Here is a 19224-nt window from a genome sequence, read left to right as displayed (position 1 = left end):
TTGCAGTAAGGAATATCAATAAAAATAACGAATATCCATAGAGAAAAAAACAAAGGTCCAACGGAGTGATAGATTTGGCTGCTCTGAAAGGTGTGATTCAACATAAATACTTTGCTTGATCTATGCCCATGAAGATGGAAAGTGAAATGTTACAAAAAAAGGGGGCTCTCTAAAACAGAATGTAAAACGCTTTCATCTTGTTTTATTATTAGAGTAAAATAAAGAAGCATACTCCAAATTATCTTATTTGTAGTGAAGCATGGCAGTAGCCAGAAAGTGGGAAGAAACCAGGTGAGGCCATCACCTTTAAATTCATTCCTAATGCATGAATTTAAATTATAATTATACTGATGTCACACAAAAACCTCCAAGTAATCAGTTGCTGCAGGGAGTTCATTTTACCTACATTTTCCATAGTTAGATTATGACCTTTCAAAGCTTCTACTTAGATCCAGCTGCATTTATTGGAAATAATTTGTTAAAGGTCATTCATGAATGGGAATACTGGTTTTATATATGCAAAAGATCAAGTTGGTACCGCTTTACACCCTAAAGTTCAAAAAGGAGTATAGAGGAAGATCATTATCACATCAGATTTGTGAGTTGTTATTTAAAAAGTGTGTGTGTGTGGGGGGGATTCTAAGGACACATTCATCTGCCCCAGCTGCAACAAAACATGTCTCTCCTATATCGGCCACAGCAGGCACTGTAACTCTCCAATGGTTTGGCATCACCTTAAAAGGCACACTCCTCCATTGTCACCCAAGACAGATGCCACAAACAAAGCTACAAGAATGAGGCAGTGGTGGAGAATCAGGGGTCCTTCACATTGTCGGACTCTAATTCCCATCAGCCCTGGCAAGCACGGCCAACCATTAGGGCTGATGCTCAGTAACATCTGGGTACGGGGGGGGGGGGACCACAGACACTTCAAGAGAATTGAAAATTTTGGAGATGCTCAACTCTTTCTTCTCAGCTGCCACTTAACATCCCACCCTTGCATTCTCAGGTCTCAACCAGCTACTACTCCCATTGTGGTTACCATTTCACTTTCGTTTGTTTTCCAACAGCTTATCAATTAATGGAGTTCTCTTCTGATTGAGCTAATCCAGTTCAGGTAAACTTCGTCCCACTAAACTGGTCCCCGAACTTTATATCTTGATTCAGCTGCTAATGGTTAGGCTGTAGAGCATGCACTTTGTGTGGAGGAAGTCCCAGGTTCCATTCCTAGCATTGTCATGAAAAGAGCAGCAGAGCAAGGAAAGATTTCCTTTTTATGCCTTGAAGACCCACCACTAATAATAATAAATAATAGCCGATACCTAGTTCAATGAATACTTTGACTCACTATAAAGACTGCTTTATATGAACACCTTTTGGGTAAGAATTTGCCTTCCTTGCTGATGGGCTCTAGGATCAGAAATATTACAGCCAGTCTAAGCCAACAGCTGGGTTATTTGCAAATATTATCTAGGCTTTGGCCTGAACCCCCAGTCTCCAAGCTTTTTCAGTTGGAAATAGCAATCTCCTTGAAAGAAGTGGGCAGAAGTACTGTAGGTTGTTTCCTGCTTGGCAGGGGGTTGGACTCGATGGCCCTTGTGGTCTCTTCCAACTCTATGATTCTATGATACTAGTAGATCTCTGCATGATTTGACATAGACTTCTGACTCCCAACTGTTTAACAATGGCAGCAACAAAATGATGGCCTCCTGCCAAATTATGCTGCTGAAATGAAGAGATTTTGGGGTAAGGAGGAATGATTTTGGGTGTGGAAGTAGTGTGATTTCAATTCCTGCATTCAGAATTCTTTAATTCTGTGTGTACTATTTTTTTGAATTGGATTCTGGTTTGTGGATCTCAGAGTTCTAGAAAAAAAGTAGATTCCACAAAACTGATGTTTGCTTTGTATTATAAAATTCCACTGCATATTTTCAGGCAGTTGGTTCCCTTTGCACCTTGTATTGAACACTTGCTTGAATGTCAATTTCTTTGGGCTCCCCTCCAGATGACCCATTTATTGAGCGTTCATCATGATTTGCTTGCGTAAAGTGTACACAGAGGTTAGATTATATCTGGTGTTTATTGAGTATTCATTCTGATTTGTTTTGGTTCAGTTACATGATTTGATTGCAGGTGATTTACATATCTTCCCATTAGCCATTTGTTCACCCTACACATTTCAATGCCTTTCCCCCTCATTTTTCAAATGGTAGAAAGTATGGGGTTTTGGTTTTTGAAGTGGATTTGCTGTGCTAGGGTGACAGAGAGCTTTAATCTACTTAAAATGCACAAACCCCAAGTTCTGGTGTGCACTTGAAGCCTCCCACAAAACACTGATAGTCTGGAGATGCCCTATATATATCCCCACCTTTCATCCCAGGGCCATCTCTATGTGGAGATAAATGCAGATTATTAGTATATTCCATATATGACTCTTATTGTTATGTGTGGAAGTTATTAAAAATGTAGTATTGTAATTAGCCATCTGGCACATGATAACTTCAATTAGCCTGATGAACAGACTCTTTTTTGTTAATATATTGTGTCAATGGGATGTTTACAACTGCCGGTTTCAAGCATTTTCCCCCTTTGGATTTCAAAGATAACTAGCTCCCAAGACCACAGAAAGAAGACAAACATCTTCACTAATTGTGGCATGGTGCCATTATTGCATAATGCAAGTAATATAATTGGGGGGTGGAGGAGCTGTACAAGCCTAAAGAGAGGCAAGACAGAAATGAATGTCAACACAAAAGTAAGCATATATGTGACTGCATATGTCCTTGATATTGCACATTCTTGATGATTTGGCTCATGATGCTATCAGGGCAAGTCATACATGACCCCACTTTCAATCCTGTTTTTGCTTTGTGGTGGTCACATTGCTTTCCAATCAGTTCATATCTAATAATTTCCTGCTGAAATCCTGTAACTTTTTATAACACAAATATTCTGATTTATTTCTATACCGCTTTTGTTGCGCTATAGCCTTTCCCGACAGCAATAATGTGATAGCATTTTGGAAGCATCACCAAATGATTAATATAGCAGAAAAAATCAATCACTAATGCACTATTATTGTGGCATAAACATGTAGCAGAATATACCCAGAATAAAACTTCATTCCTAAAAGGCCATTAGGAATGCTTCTGAGTCATCCCTCTTCGAATTTCCCCTAGAATTAATGGTCCTGGTTTCTCTTGCATTGGCCAAAAAATGGCACAGACATTTTCTTGTTTGGCTTTCGAGGGTTTTATAAGTATGTGTTTTTATCAATATTCTGCTTTTCTTCTCTATGAAAGTTAGGTAAAGGTAAAGGTACCCCTGCCCGTATGGGCCAGTCGTGTCCGACTCTAGGGTTGTGCGCCCATCTCACTTAAGAGGCCGGGGGTCAGCACTGTCCGCAGACACTTCTGGGCAGGGGCGCCGACTTATAAAAAATATTGGGGGGGCGGGGGCCCATACCGACTTATAAAAAATATTGGGGGGGCCCAAGACCTCCAAACCGCTGCTGCTGGGGGAACGAAAGGGGCGAGCCCCGGGCTGGCTCCGACCTTAAGTGAACCTGTGAGGGCCCGCCCTTTGCGGCAGCCGATTGGCTGCCGCCGTGGGCGGTGAACATTAATGAGCTAGGGGGAATCCCCGCTTCTCGCGGGGCTGACGCCAGCCCCGCGAGATTGTTGATGGGTCGAGAGCCCGCAACCCCACCCCCTCTCTAGATCGGGAGTGGCTTTGTTTTAACTCATTACTGAATGTATTTTAAAAGGTAACTATCGTCAAAGAAGGAAAATAAAAAATACCAACATAATTTTGTGATTTTACAAAGCATAATATAACTAATAATTTTCTTAAATTATTGGGGGGGCAGAGCCCCCCCAAATGAATTTTTGAGGGGGCTCAGGCCCCCTCAGGCCCCATGGAGTCGGCGCCTATGCTTCTGGGTCACGTGGCCAGCGTGACGAAGCTGCCTCTGGTGAGCTTGCACCAGGTCAACACACGGAAACGCTGTTTACCTTCCCGCTATAAAGCGGTATCTATTTATCTACTTGCACTTGAGTGCTTTCGAACTGCTAGGTGGGCAGGAGCTGGGACCGAAAGATGGGAGCTCACCCCGCCGCGGGGATTTGAACCGCCGACCATGCGATTGGCAAGTCCTAGGTGCCACCCATGTCCCTATGAAAGTTAGAAGGACATAAATCTATAAACAGTAAAACAATATGAAGAATCAGAACAGCAACTCAAATATCTAGTAGGGCTCAATAGCTTGATTTTAAGAATAAAAGTTTTAATTGCCTTCTAAACACTGTCATTGAAGGAAACATTATTAGTCATCTGGGAGAGAGGGAGGTCTAGGGGAGGGAAGACATCACAGAAAAGGCCCTCTCATGCACTGTCAGCTTACCTTGCAATTTTAAAAAACCACTCAGCATGCAAATATCAACATAGCTAACTGCAGCAACATTGGAACCAAAATGAATCCCCTACTGATTTCACCCAGTAAACTGGTTGTTACATGAAGAAAAACAGTCACAACCTATAAAAGTACTCAACTCCATTAAAGACAAAGCAACCTATTCAGGAAAAAAGTTGACAACCTTTCTTTCCCAAATAAACAAACAAATAAATAAATAATACAGCATGTTAAAATGACAGGTTATTAAGGGCTTTCCATATTCACTCAAGCTTTAAAATGAATGGCAATCTTAATTGAATTGACTGCTGTAACTTTTACTTCAACAATGCCTAGATAAACACAGAATTTGAAACACCCAGTTTGAAAATAGTTCCAAGGGTGAAGAAATCTAATCAATGAGAAAATGTACTGTATAATTTTTTTTGAAAAAAATATTTGAAGCACAAAATAATAGTACTTGGTGCATATAGTTTTGACTATCCAAGCAATTCACATACATTTTCAATGTAATCCTTACAAGAATGCGTATTTGTATTACAAGCAAGTCCATTTTCAGCCAGAACAGCAGGTATTTGAGAAAAGAAAAGAACTATCAAGACAAGCATTGTTAAGTTTCTAGAGGAAAAGCCTTTTTCATCTTTTGGAGCAAAAAGAGTTTGGATTTGATATCCCGCCTTTTACTCCCCTTCAGAAGTCTCAAAGCGGCTAACATTCTCCTTTCCCTTCCTCCCCCACAACAAACACTCTGTGAGGTGAGTGAGGCTGAGAGACTTCAGAGGCGTGTGACTGGCCCAAGGTCACCCAGCAGCTGCATGTGGAGGAGCGGGGAATCGAACCCGGTTCACCAGATTACGAGTCCACCGCTGTTAACTACTATGCCACACTGGCTCACTCTTGTGACACCCCAAAAACACTCTTGTGGCACTCCAAAAACAACAACATACAGTATTAACTGTAAAGGGAGACTGCAACATGAAACTCTTGAATTGCAGTACTCAGTGCTTTCATGTGCAGATTTTTTGCATGGAATAGGTGTTAATTGGCTGACCAACACCAGAATGTCTGTGTCATCAAGAGTTCTCTCTGTGTGTGAATTGCTGCTATTAAGCACCTAATTAACACAGTACATTTATACATTTCATTTTCACTTGACCTCACTTTTTATCATCTGTCTCTCCCTCCACCTAGTCGTGCGTGTGTGTGTGCCCCCACAACTCAGAATAACACTCCATGCATCTGATGAAATGGACTATAGTCCACAAAGCTTATGCCACAATAAATCTGTTAGGCCTTAAGGTGCTACAAAACTCTTTATTGTTACAGTTGTGTCACCGCACAGATCAGGAGTGAAGTCTTTATAAATTAACACTTGTGTCTATTGCATAATTCAACATCCAAGTAGAGAGCATTAGAATCCCAACATGCCTTCCTTGCCCATGGTGACTGGTGGCGGCGGCAGCAGCAGCAGCAGCAGATCAGCAAAGTACAGCAAGCCACTCAGGGGTCTCTCAATTTACTTCTCCCCATAGTTTGAATAGCTTGGCCACAGGCAGAGTAGGAGGGGCGGGGGAAGAAATAATTTGGCAAGCTGGCCCTCTGCGTGCCCATGCTAGGTAATGCAAACTAGTAGACACAAAAATAGCTCTCCACTGATGCCAGCAAAGATCAATATAAATTGTGAAATTTCATAGAAATCATACTGATCTCATAGTGAGGGAAATAAATTAAGAAATTAAAAAATTGTGCAGTAGCACCTTAGAGACCAACTAAGTTAGTTCTGGGTATAAGCTTTCATTGCATGCACATGAAAGCTTATACCCAGAACTAACTTAGTTGGTCTCTAAGGTGCTACTGGACAATTTAAATTTTTTATTTATTTATTTCATCTGCGTCAGACCAACATGGCTACCTACCCGAATCTAGAATCATAGTGAGGGGCAACTCTGGAAGAATAAAGAGAAACAACACATTGTTTTGCAGCAAGTCCAATTTTGTTTCTATTTTTGATAACTGCTCATAATTCTATCAGCCATCAAAAATCTCTATGCACCTGTGCAAAACAGAACACTGTAGCACAGCTTGCACCCCTGTGCTGCATTCTCAGACACACTCCAAAGTACCTTCCTGCATTAGAACCAGAAACAGTGACCTATGTTATAGTTAAAGAAGTCTGGTTATGCACCAAGCATTAGCATGCAACTAATGTTAGCACTACTGCCCTCTATGTTTCTGATGCAAATATTGAACAACAGTTTTTAACTAGCTCTTCTCTCCCAAAGGGACTTCTGGAACAGTGTTCTTTTCTTTGAAGTCTTCTCTGATTCTTTTCATTCAAGCTACACAAGAAACTTAGTTTTAGACTTTACAGCTTTGCTAAAATGCATTCTTTATTGACTCCCTCTATTGTAAAGCCATTACAGGTTTTTTTATACATTTCTCAGCTTAATTATGATAACTTTCTGCCCTCTGCTTTGACTCCTTTCGAATGCTAAGCTAGATATGTTGCAAAACCTCCAATTTGATTTCCAACATTTTTTTAAGGTTCAAAACAACTATTGTGGACCAGATAATAGCCATGACACCACTTCCCCAATTTATTCACCCATTGCATAGATTGACATAGCACAAAAAAGGTTAATCCTCCTCTCCCCAAACACCATGGCCACAATTCAATTTGATATCCTCCATTTTTGGCTTGTTCTGTATCTGCAGTTTGCCTCCATTCTCCTTGGATATGTCTCACTTCACAGGCCCCCACCTCCTTATCAGATGATTCAGATTCAGTTTTCAAAACAACAGAGTGACTTGGACTGCAACAGAATGGTTCAGGCTGTGTTCCATGACCAATGGACTGCCTGTTGGTCACAATGTGGCAGCAGGCCCTCTCGGTTATAGCATCACCATCTGAAATGTCCTTCCTCAGGTGATTTGTGAAGTGGAAACAGTAAGCTTTCTTGGGCTCTGACTTTTAATGTTTTAATTTCTTATACTGCCCAGTTTTAGTTCTGATATCCAGTTGTGTTTGTGTTTCCCTTAAATCATTTTTATCTAGTTTTAAAGGAAAGTTTTACTGAATGTTGTTGCATTTTTATTGCTTTTATGGAAACTGCTTCGATATTTTTCTTATATGAAGTGGCACAATTTTAAAAAATTAAATCTTTCTTGCAAGTAAGCCCACTTGAGCACAACGGGACTTCTGCAAGGATACACACAGGGTTGCACTGTACCTCTGTCTCCTTTTTAGATATTTTCCTTTCTCACTTGGCCTTCTTAATTTCTCTGCTCTTAATACTTTTCCTTGTCTAAACCTTCTATTCCATTCCTCCATCCTTTTCAGACTTGCTTTCATTTCTGTGCAACTTGATGCCCCCCTCAATCTCTCTCTCTCTACGAAAGCATTTAAATGTATTTATTCCCCTAAGCCTTTAACACCTGCCTCTTCTCTTCTTTCCCCTTCTTTTTTAGATTGCAACCCTGTGGTCAGGGTTTGTTCTTAATAACCTAATTGTGTACAGTGCCTAGTATCAGAGACACTTTTATACATAATAAATATTTTTCTTAAATAGATCACTTTCCTTTCATGTCAGCATTCTCAAAAAACATAAAAACTCACGCCCTAACACTAAACAATTGATTGTGTGAATTGTGTTTTCTCAACACAGTATATCTGTGTAAGAGTGATGTCTGAATCACCCTTAATAACAGCACAACACCTTTGGTGACAGTCAAATAAGTTTTACTCAGAGTAGACCTACTGAAATTAATGAACACTACTAAGCCAGCTCCATTAATTTCAGTGGGTTTACTCTGAGTAAATTTTATTGAATACTACCCTGTGTATGGACAGGAATGCCAACTTATATCAACTTCAAAATTCCTGGAGGTTAGTAGTTTTCATTTTAAAGTACCTCAACTGCTGAAATTAGATGCCAGGTCCACAACCTGCACATTGACAATATACAGGTAACTCTCCAGAGCTAATTTTGCAGAAAATCAACTGTATTGTATAGGGGTTGAACAAGATCACCCAGTTTCACTTTCCTTTTTCTGTATGATGCTGCTTACATCTGAAGTTTAAAAGTACACATGAAACACATTTCTCTCTCAGTATTAACACATGAGATTTTCACAGTTTTTCAGATGTAGAATTAAGCTCCCTACAGTGCTTCCTTTTTTTTGCATGTAACATAAAAAGGGTTTCCTGATTTTTATCATGATGATATGTGCATCTTAAATGAAGTTGCCTTAGACTAAATTTAACTGACTGATGTTGATTAACACTGTTAACCAGTTTTTCAATGTGTCCAGGAAGAAAGCATCTCTTGCAAGCATCACTTCCTTTTTAGTTGTACCATATATCATTTCAAAATGCAGTGAAGGGAGTTTCCATACAGGGGAACCTTATATTGAAATAAGTGCTGCATTTCCAATGAACAAGTTAACAAAGATGATTCTGTGTGGTGAAGTGCCCTCTAGTGACAAAATGAAAATCAGGAAAATAGGTTTTGCAAGAAATAACCTCCTATTGGTTTTCTGTTTTTAAAAAATCAGTCTGAAAGTTTTCACCCTTACCCATCATATTAATAAATTCAATGTCATGTTTTATTGTATTTTATTACATTGTGGATTTTAAATAGTTGTAAGCTACCCTGAGTTATGCCTAGGGACTAGAAAGGCAGGATAGAAATATCTCTATAAAGTTAACAAAATAGTTAATAAAAATAAGAATTTCAGTTATAATATTTTGTAGTTGCTAGAACTTAAAATAATAAAGCAATGGTGTCAAATCAGTGGCAGTAATGGCTTACCTTTACAATCAAGAACTGGATGTTGTCACTCAAGTCCCTTTCCCCAAGTCCTCTGGCATGTGCATGGGTCTTGGGAGAAGGATTCATTTTATGCCGGGGTAGAAAATATGTTGACGCTGTGAGGATTCCCCATCACTGCTTGTTTCTCCCAGGCTAGCTTGAAGTGAAAATCTAGCACCCGCCCAAGGCTTTCTGCAAGTGCCGCGAGGTCTGTAAGGAGTGGGAAATGTCTCTGCTTCTGTCATTCACTGAGAAACCCAGCCCCTTCCAAGTCATGTGTGGAAGGAAGCTCATCCACTAACACAGTCACCAGGAAGGGATTCCTGGCTGGGTTGGTGACCAAATGACTGCATTTTGTGAAACATTGATAAGCAGCGCCTTTAGAAAGGGACACAAAGCACCCAAAAACTCCAAGCAGTATGCCTAACACAAGTAGTCATACATTGGCAGGGTTGTCTTTATTAAAATTATGAAGCTCTTTTTGATGGGAAGAGAGGAAGAGACAACATCAGTGGGGAACTGTGGCAAGTGGAATAGCACAAGGAGATCATAGATGAAGGAACTGATTCTTACACACCCATTCACAGAAAGTGCCTGGTTAATGGATAGCAGAGTCACATTCATCTTCTCTCTCCCATACGCACATTTTCTGCCAGCAGCAATTAAAAAAATCACAACTGAGAAGAAAATGCAACAAGATGGGGGGTTGGAGGGGGAGGGGGAAGGGGAGGGAAGAAAACCAAACCAAACCAAACAATGCAAGTTTCCAGATGGGGTAATGGGTATTTAAATTACAGTGCACAGGCCTATGACACAAGTTTGCACATGCCAGCTGACATACACAGAGGCCTCTAATCAAATAAAGGTGATGGGTGCCTAAGAGTGTTCCACCAGCATTTGACTGCAGTGCACCAAACCATTCCATAAGCATAGTTTAAAAACTTTTTGAAAAGGAGAGGCAAAAAGGAAAAGGATCTGGCACCCATCACAAAAGATTCAGGGCTTGGGTTCCCTGGGCCTGGACTAGTTGGATGCAGAAGAATGGTGGGAGGTACCAGCTGGGGTACCCCCAAGGAAAGAAATCTCAGAGCCAGGGGATTGGTGGTGGGATCACAATGAGTGATCAGTGCTTCAGTGCTTGCAACTGCCTCATTGAGGCAAGACTTGCTGGGAAGAGTTGCTCTGTTCAGTAAGCCTGAGCCATTTCGTTTCTTTGAATAAAGAGTTAACTTCACTGAGCTTGTGAGTTCTTCCTGACCTGCTCCCAACCCCTACCTTGACAGACAACAGCTAACAATGCATCCAAATGTTATTCAGCTTAGGGTGTTTAAGGTATCTTAGTCTACTATTAGGAACAGAACAACTACAGGCAAGAGCAAATTCTGTCTTGAGGTCCCAATAGGAGCAAATGTCTCCTTAATATATATCCTTAATATATATAAGGCCCAAGTACTTTTATGGCTTTCAACCTTATGTAAACATTCAGAAAAGAAGGTAAAGATCTATGGTGGTTCAGGGATGGGCATTTTAAGTTGCAGCTATGGAATAATCTTCCCTCAAGATGACTGCTCTGAGTTTTCCTTTTCTTTTGAATTTTAGAAAACTGGCGAATAACTTTACTTATTCTCTAGAACATCATGTCTATGTCTTAAGAACTTCAGCTGAGGATCTTCATTATGTTCCTTCACTAGGGCTCCTATACGGCAAGAACAGAAGAGAGCATTCTCTGACATGGCACCTCAATTGTAGATTACCCTCCATGTAGAGGCTGGTGCTGACTTTACAATCTCGTTGGTGCCATTTCAAAATTTTTAATCTGTTTGGACATTTTATGTTGTTTGTGTTGACTAGTCTGTTCTATTATTTTAGTTACCTATACATTGTTTATATGAACGTTTTTTGTTCTACTGTATTATTATGTTTTAGTGTGATTAATTTTGATCATGCTGATTGTATACTGCAACAATAAAGGACAGTCTAAAAGTTTAATTAATGAACAAAATTAATAACCTTCCTTTCAGGACATACTGACCTCATAAGGTGGTTTACTGATACATAGTATTAGTTTGCTGTTAGATGTCAGCCAGGCAAATTATGGTCTGAGAAACAATATAGCTTGTTTCCAAATGATTTAAGAATGTGTAACTGTTTCAAAACTGAGTTTTTATTTATTTATGCACAGGTATCTTTTTCATCCTACTGCTACTTGTTTCTGCACTATGATTATTTTTATGTAACAAAAATAGCTATCAAAAATTTCCATACTTCAGAAGTCAACATTTGCTCTGAAACTGAATAAAATATTATCATTATCAGCAGATGACTATTCTGATCCTTTTTATTGCAAAATTTATTTTGTCCACATTTCCTATTTTGATGCAGCTCAATCTTTTTATGCATTATAGCCAACATTGTCATGACTTATAAATACCAGCAAGGGGAGTAGTTACACTTTAGGAAGCTCTCTCTATGTTTAGCTGAGGAAAATAATGGGGAAATAATAAATACATTGTTGTTGGAATTTATAAACAATGGAAAGGACAGAATTTTTCTGTCCCACCCCAACACAAAACCTGATCCTTTAATGACTATACCTGAACAAGAAGAAAAAAACACAAAGGAAGCAGACATGCATCATTACAGAAACACATTTAAAATAGCACAGCATGTTAAAAGGAAGGAAACAGGGGGTGGGGGGACGGGACATCATGTCATTCCAGCACCCCCCCCCCATGAGCCATAAACTCAGAAGACACACTTTCTAGTTTCCTAAATGAATAACTGTAGCTGAGGTGCTATAATCTCCCATTCCTTTTGGGTAAAAACTATGGCTGTTTATTCATATATATATATTTGTGTACGTGTGTGTGTTCCCTAGTTTTTCTTCTTAATCATGTATATATTGTCTTGAATTGTTTGATTTTATTAAATTCACGTAGCAATCCTTCTGAAATCGGAATGACTATTACTACTCCATTGTCTAGAAGGATATATGAGGTTTACTGAAAAACTTGACTTTTCCAAGGGCACCTATAACAAAGCTTGAGACTTTCAACATCAGCCCCATTGCAACATCATGACCATCACCTTTTTATCACCTAGATCAGTGTTTCCCAACCTTGTGCCTCCAGCTGTTTTTGAACTACAATTCCCATCATCCCTGACCACTGGTCTTGCTAGCTAGGGATGATGGGAGTTGTAGGCCAAAAACATCTGGAGGCCCAAGGTTGGGAAACACTGACCTAGATGAAGTTAGCCAACACTTTTATAGAACTTCTTCAAAGACTTCTTCTTCTTCTTCAAAAAAGTAGACTTGTCTCTTTGAAATCTCAGATAACTTATTCAACTGGAAGAAGCAGAAGTTGAATGGACCTCCACAGCATTGATGTTATCTCTAATTCTCTTTCACAAGAAGGATTTGACCAGAGACTATGCGATCATTCATGCTGCCTTATCCCACTTCAATTATAGTTGAGAAATACTGTGAGAAAGACTGTGTCTTTCACAGGAAAGGGAGAATCTTCAGATCTGCTTCACCAAGGGGCCTAGCTGCCTAACTTGTCAAGCTGTTGAAACAAGGGAGGCTGGGGAAAGTGTGCCATTTTTGCCTGTTGCTTTGCGGTACAATGCTGAAATCTGGCAGCAATTGATGTTCAGAGCCTCTCCCATCTCCTTCACTGTAAAGCCTGAAGGGAAGTAAAGGTGGCAGCCTGATTGGCAGCTTGGCTGTGGAGTTCCAGGTATTCAAAATTATTCACTGAAGGCCGAAGACTTCTGCCAAAAGTTGCACAAGACAAAAAACTCACAAACTCTATTATTCAGAAACCCACTTAATGTTGTACTTTATCACAAAGCCATGTGACCTCCTGTCAAGGAGTGAGCTGATATACTTAACTGTCATTCAAACATGGCAATGTTGCGACTTTTGAATTCCATGGAAGAATGGCACAGAGTATTCAACGTAAGGACGGGCTAACTCAATCACCTAAGCAAAATCATGAGAAATTACCTAACATTTAAAAATCCAGTTAAATGGGGGGGGGGGTAATATAAAAAAACCCAGCAATTTCTTTGGGAAGAAATTCAGCTGGAAGCAAATCAGTGCACTGAGCATCCCAAACTGAATTCCACTGAGAAATGAATGTATCAAGCGAACAATTTGAATTAACATGGTGGTGGATGAGGTTTTGTTTTACAGTTCTGTGGGCCAATTCATGTAATGCAAGATCTACTTCACAACACATTTTCCTCACCAAAGGAAAATGTTTCTTGCATTATTGAATATACAAGAGCCAACATGTCTCCAGAACTAGCCAAATTCAGTTTTTGTGAAAACTAGCTGTGGTCATTTTGATGGTTTTCATGTGGCTAGAACATTTTCCAGCATGTAATGTGAACACAACTGGCTACTTGTATTGCACTTTGGGACTAATTTTTGTCACATATACCAGAAATCCTCATGACTTTCCTGCAGTTTGTTTTATATTAAGACTTCAGCTTCATGTGGAAACTACTGATGTAAATACAATGGGTATACTACACACACACACACACACACACACACACACACACTTATATAAAGAAAAAAGCCATATAACAATCTTCAATATGCTTAAACAGAAACAGAAGTGATGGATGTAGTATGACTTAAATATGGAATACATCTGGTATGCAGGCTTTCCCATTCCAGAAGGGTGTGTGGTGACTTCTCATTGATATATTCTGTTTTAGTCTGTTATTTTGCTGGTCTAAGCTGATGCATTAACTGATGTGTTAGCTGATAGTTATACTGTTCAACCTGCTAAACACAACCCAGTACATGTGCTGAGGAGCACCAAAACCACTGACACCTTTTAATTCAAAAAACTAACTAAAAGATTAAAAACTGTGAGAATTTTTCCATTTAGGTAGACAAAACTATCAGTAGGGAATTTCTCTTGGTATGCACTGAGAAGGCTTGAAATGTGATGGAGGATTGCTGGGGAAAAGAGAAGTAACACTGCATTTTGAAAGAGTCAGGCATTTTTCCTCAGGCCTCACCTCACATGCTATTCCTCACTCACTAACACTCACACTTATGTGAATCATACAGGCAATCATGTAAGTCATACTAGGACTGGGCTTATAAATCTCATGTGAGAAGCAAAGGACTGTAGAAATGAAGGACTGAAGCTGACCATTAACTCAAATAACCACCGTAAATAGTGAAAACAACAAGAAGCTGGAGTAGGGAAACAGATTTTGTATACATGTTAAAGAATTGTAATGGTATTATATTTCTATTTTTCACATGCAATGTAACTCATGTATTATAATAAAAAAGAAGAGAGAAAATAGTCTAATATGTGGAATTCTGAGAAAGTGCTATAGGTGCCAGTCACAAAATGGCTGACATATAGTGTGTCATAAAACAAAATGACTGCCACATCCAAAAGAGTAGAAAAAGATATAGGATGATAAAATAGTGCAGACTGTAGCTGTCAACTTTTCTCTTTTCTTGTGAGGAATCCTATTCAGAATAAGGGAATTTCCCTTTTAAAAAAGGGAAACGTTGACAGCTATGGTGCAGACATGTCCCCCATTAAAGAAAAAAGGCAACTACATCAGCCACCACCACACTAATTCACAGAAAGAAGTTATTTCACCTCTTCTCAGTGCGGAAGGAATAGTGAGTGTCCAATCTGAGCACCCAATAAAATATGGGCATTGTGAATTTTTGAGATGTTTACCAAGACCTTTTGCAGGCACTATAAGAGGTACTGACAGAAGCACTGGGACCCACAGGTGCTGTGTTAGTGATCCTGAAACAGAGGTGGGCATTGTAAAATGAAATCAATAACAATTTTTTAAATTATGTCCAGAACGCCTTGAAATATTATAACTAGAGAAGCAACTATACTTCTCTATTACAAATAGATAGCAGAGTTTAAACTTCTGATGAACCTTTGGTGTCACCATGTGCATTGCCCTCATATAACTTCTAATGGCATGTCAAAGCATTTTTCAATGACCTTTTTTCAAAAGGACATCTATTTCCAGCTGTTCTGTTGGTGCTGATGTGAGAACAAAAGGTAGCTTCGTTACTTAAACATTAAAATCTTGTTTAGTGCTTTTCAGCCTAACATGCTCCAATCATTTTCGACCCCTCTCTCCACTTATTAACAGTTGAGTGTTTTTGCTCTGTTGCAGAAAATCTGGCTCAAAAATGCCCTCAGACCTAATACTGCATATACATGCTCTTGTACAGTGACTGTGTACACTTAACCCAGCATATTTTGTTTTGTTTTGAAGGAAGGAAAAACACTTAAATACAAGGAGTGAAATAATTGTGCCTGTAGTCAATTGGGCATTTGATTATTATTTTTTGGATTGGATTATTTTAAATGCAAATTAGGAATTTTAAAAATAAACTATGAACACTATACAGACATAAAGGTAAAGGGACCCCTGACCATTAGGTCCAGTCGTGACCGACTCTGGGGTTGCGGCATGCATCTCGCTTTATTGGCCGAGGGAACCAGTGTACAGTTTCCGGGTCATGTGGCCAGCATAACTAAGCTGCTTCTAGTGAACCAGAGCAGTGCACGGAAACGTCGTTTACCTTCCCACCGGAGTGGTACCTATTTATCTACTTGTACTTTGACGTGCTTTTGAACTGCTCGTTTAGCAGGAGCAGGGACTGAGCAACAGGAGCTCACCCCGTTGTGGGGATTCGAACCGTCTGATCGACAATTCGTAGGTTCTGTGGTTTAACCCACAGTGCCACCCGTGTCCCCTATACAAACATACTACACACCTATTAAAACTGAATCATGAGAGTCTATCAAGCACCGTCAAACCATTATTCATCATGATGGGAATGAGCTATGCCTTCCTTCAGGGGTCATGTACTCCCCTGCCCTGCCTCTCCTCTTCCAACATGGCTGTGAGAAGTTTAGAAGCTTTCACTTACAATTTAACACAGTTTAGCATTACTCAGAAACTCTGGCTACTCTTAGCTATGTTTTGTTGAAAGAATCCAGGTGCTCCCTCACTACTGCTTTTCCTATATTGGGCTGCAGCTCCCTCTCTGCATCATTTATTTTATTGTCATCAAGTTGGGGGCAATGATGGTTTCCATCCATTTTATTAGCCATTTCTAAGTCTATCCGATATATAGATATATCCCTGTATCCTGAGTTAACATAAAACACTGAAAAAAGTTTTGCTAATGCTTTTATGTATGATTTTTAAACACACGCACACAGCTAGCTGTCCATGTTTCAAATTTGCAAGGTGCTTGGCAATGTATTGCTTTTCTTTTCCTCCATTTTGTAGACAGGTGCTAAACATACTGTTTGTTTCCTTATTTATCACACTAATGAAGATGTTAATTGTTCATTTAAAACCTGGACCCAAGGATGATCTCTGTGCCACAAGATTATCTTTCCCCAACCCTGTTTGTTCATTATCATTTGTCACTGTCATTTCAGCCCTTCAACTAATTTACTGTTTGTATCTCTCTCTTCCTATCTAAGTCAATCTGAATGGATCCTTCAGGTCATATTTCATGCAATTATATGAAATGTATTGTTGCATGCTACCCCAATCTTTGGTGCAAGATTGCAGGGGTCCCAGGGTTCAGTTTCCTTGGAATGAGGGCAGCAGAGATTGTGGTGCCTTTATTTACACATACGTACAACCTGAGCCGAAGATCGACAGCATTAACACCCCAAAAGGTCTTGCTTCTCCCATGCTTCTGCTTGGGATTCCAGCAGAAATCAAGCATGGCTCTGAACTTTCTGGCTTCTGCCTGCAGCCTGCTTCTACTGAGGTAGGTTAGGGCTTTGTAACTGTTATCTCTATGGGATCTTCCATATGGTCAGATTTGCTAAGGCAGTAATGTTTATAATCTCCTCTTCTCTGGCAGCTTTAATTTTGAAGACAAAACAAATGCAAGAGGGCATACAACCTTGTTTGGAAAATTCCATGAGCTCCTAAAAATGCACCTTCTCTTCCTTCACAAAGTTAACCCAGAACCAAATTTGTATCATACTAATGAGACACCCCCTCAAGTAACCCATGAAGAACAGACACAGTCAATTTCAAGCTCCTTTGGTGGAATCCCCACAAAGATGCATGGGAGCTTTTCATGTGTTTCCATGAGGCATAATGGAAAATTATGCCTTAGGCTAGGTAAATACAGGCAAGTCTCCAATCCTATGAGGAGCTACATTGCTAGAGTTGCCAATTACAGGATCAACCCCTGAAAGCAAGTTTTAGTTCCTTAGCTGGCATAGAATACGCTTTAATTTTATAAATACTTTCCTCTTCTTTGTGAATCTTTACTTCTATGAAACTATTTGCTGCTCCTATTACACTATTGAGTTGTTGCACCCTACCCAAATCTCTGGCAGTGTGAGACTCCCAGGGTTCCAGGCACTTACCCAGAGGTTGGTTTCATTAGAATGCAGGACAGCAGACAACACTGTGGTGTTTTTGTAATATATGGCTTTTTACACATATATACAACTTGAACCTATGATGGAGGAGCTCACAGCATTAACACCCCAGAAGGTTTTGCTTCTCCCATAATCATAGGCTTCGATTCAAACAAAAATCAGGAATGGATCTCACTGTCTGGCTTCTTCCTGCTTCTAGCCCAGCTCTCACATACTCTACTCTGGCTATTATCCTTCTCACTACCAGCCAGGTGAGGGAGGGGGCCCATCCACTTGTCCTCTGGCACACAGCAATTTCCTTTGTCAGACTAATGACATGCTTAGGACTCTTACCAAGAAACTGGCCTGGCTACTTCAGCAGTTGAATTTCCCAAACTCACAACAGTACACTTATTTTTCTGGCTTACCATTCTAAAATGCAAGTATTCATGAAAGCTCTTATATAAATTACACTGCATGAAAAAAACACAAATATCTCTGCAAGTAAAATGGTATGAATAGCCTAACCCCCATAATTGAGCCTAGAATAGTATTAATATTCGGAACACACACTGTAAACCCCCTCCCAACTATCTATATTTTTCTGAAATCAGATGAGCAAAACGAAAACAAAAAACTAGACTAAATTCTGCCACATTATTCATACATGCTTCTGTACTTTGACATAAAGTAGCTGAAGCCTACAAAATGCTATTTGAGGAGTTGTTGGAACTATTTTTTGTATATATTTTTCGAATAATAAAGACAGATCAGCAGCCTGAAAAATGTTATTGCCCACAGGCCTGGAACAATGTGAATTTTTTGTCAGGCAATGCAACATTGCTTCTCAGATAACCAAGGGACAACAAAGATTAAGATCTGAATGTTACAGAGCTGAATGCTTAACAGATGAGTTTGGCAAGTGAGTTCCAGATCAAAGAGCCATTACAGCTTTACAGTCCTTCAGCAAAGAGCAGCAATAGAAATATAATGTCCTCTTGTACAAGTTAGCACAGTGATCAGGGTCTGTATTATCATTATCAATCCGAACTGCTGATGGGAAATGCTCACCTGAGGAATTATTCAGACTTCCTTTTGCACTGTGCTTTCTAGGCACATGCCCACACATTCCAGGTCTAGGCCCATCCAAGCAGTACTTTTTTGTCCCACTGCTTTCAACAGGAAAACCCACTGTTTCCCACTGAATCAGAACAAGCAGCAGTTGGGGATTCCAACACTTGCAATTTGTTCCAATTCAACATTAACAGTGGGTTTTCCCAGGGAAAGTGGCAGGATGGGAGGGGGGCAGGGGCGGGAACCCACTTAGACACAGCCCTGCAAAGTCCAGTGCAAAAGGAAGTATCATAGCAGAGTTATGGGGAGAGGAAAGTATGGCATCAAGGGATGGGAAGGCAAGAAGAAGGAGTGGCAACTCTTTGAAGGCTATGTCCTTTTATGGACCTTTCACCAGCCAACAAGTTTTGGGTTGACATGACAGCCTACTGTACTGTACATGAAACTCCTGGGCAAGATAAAGCAACCAGCAAATAACCACCACCACCACCACATCCTTCTTGATGGT

General features: G+C 39.9%; 1 protein-coding gene across 1 annotated transcript in view; it reads right to left on the bottom strand.

Moving 5' to 3' along the window:
• The window catches only part of CHST9 (carbohydrate sulfotransferase 9), a 56270-nt gene that overhangs the window by 16824 nt on the left and 20222 nt on the right, over positions 1-19224 (bottom strand). The gene's annotated exons all lie outside the window — the stretch shown is intronic.

This window comes from Podarcis melisellensis (genome assembly GCF_964234715.1).
Source record: "Podarcis melisellensis genome assembly, chromosome: 7".
In the NCBI taxonomy this organism is placed as follows: domain Eukaryota; kingdom Metazoa; phylum Chordata; class Lepidosauria; order Squamata; family Lacertidae; genus Podarcis; species Podarcis melisellensis.
The sequence above is the reverse complement of the archived record's forward strand: the minus strand, read 5'-3'. Positions and strand labels throughout refer to the sequence as shown.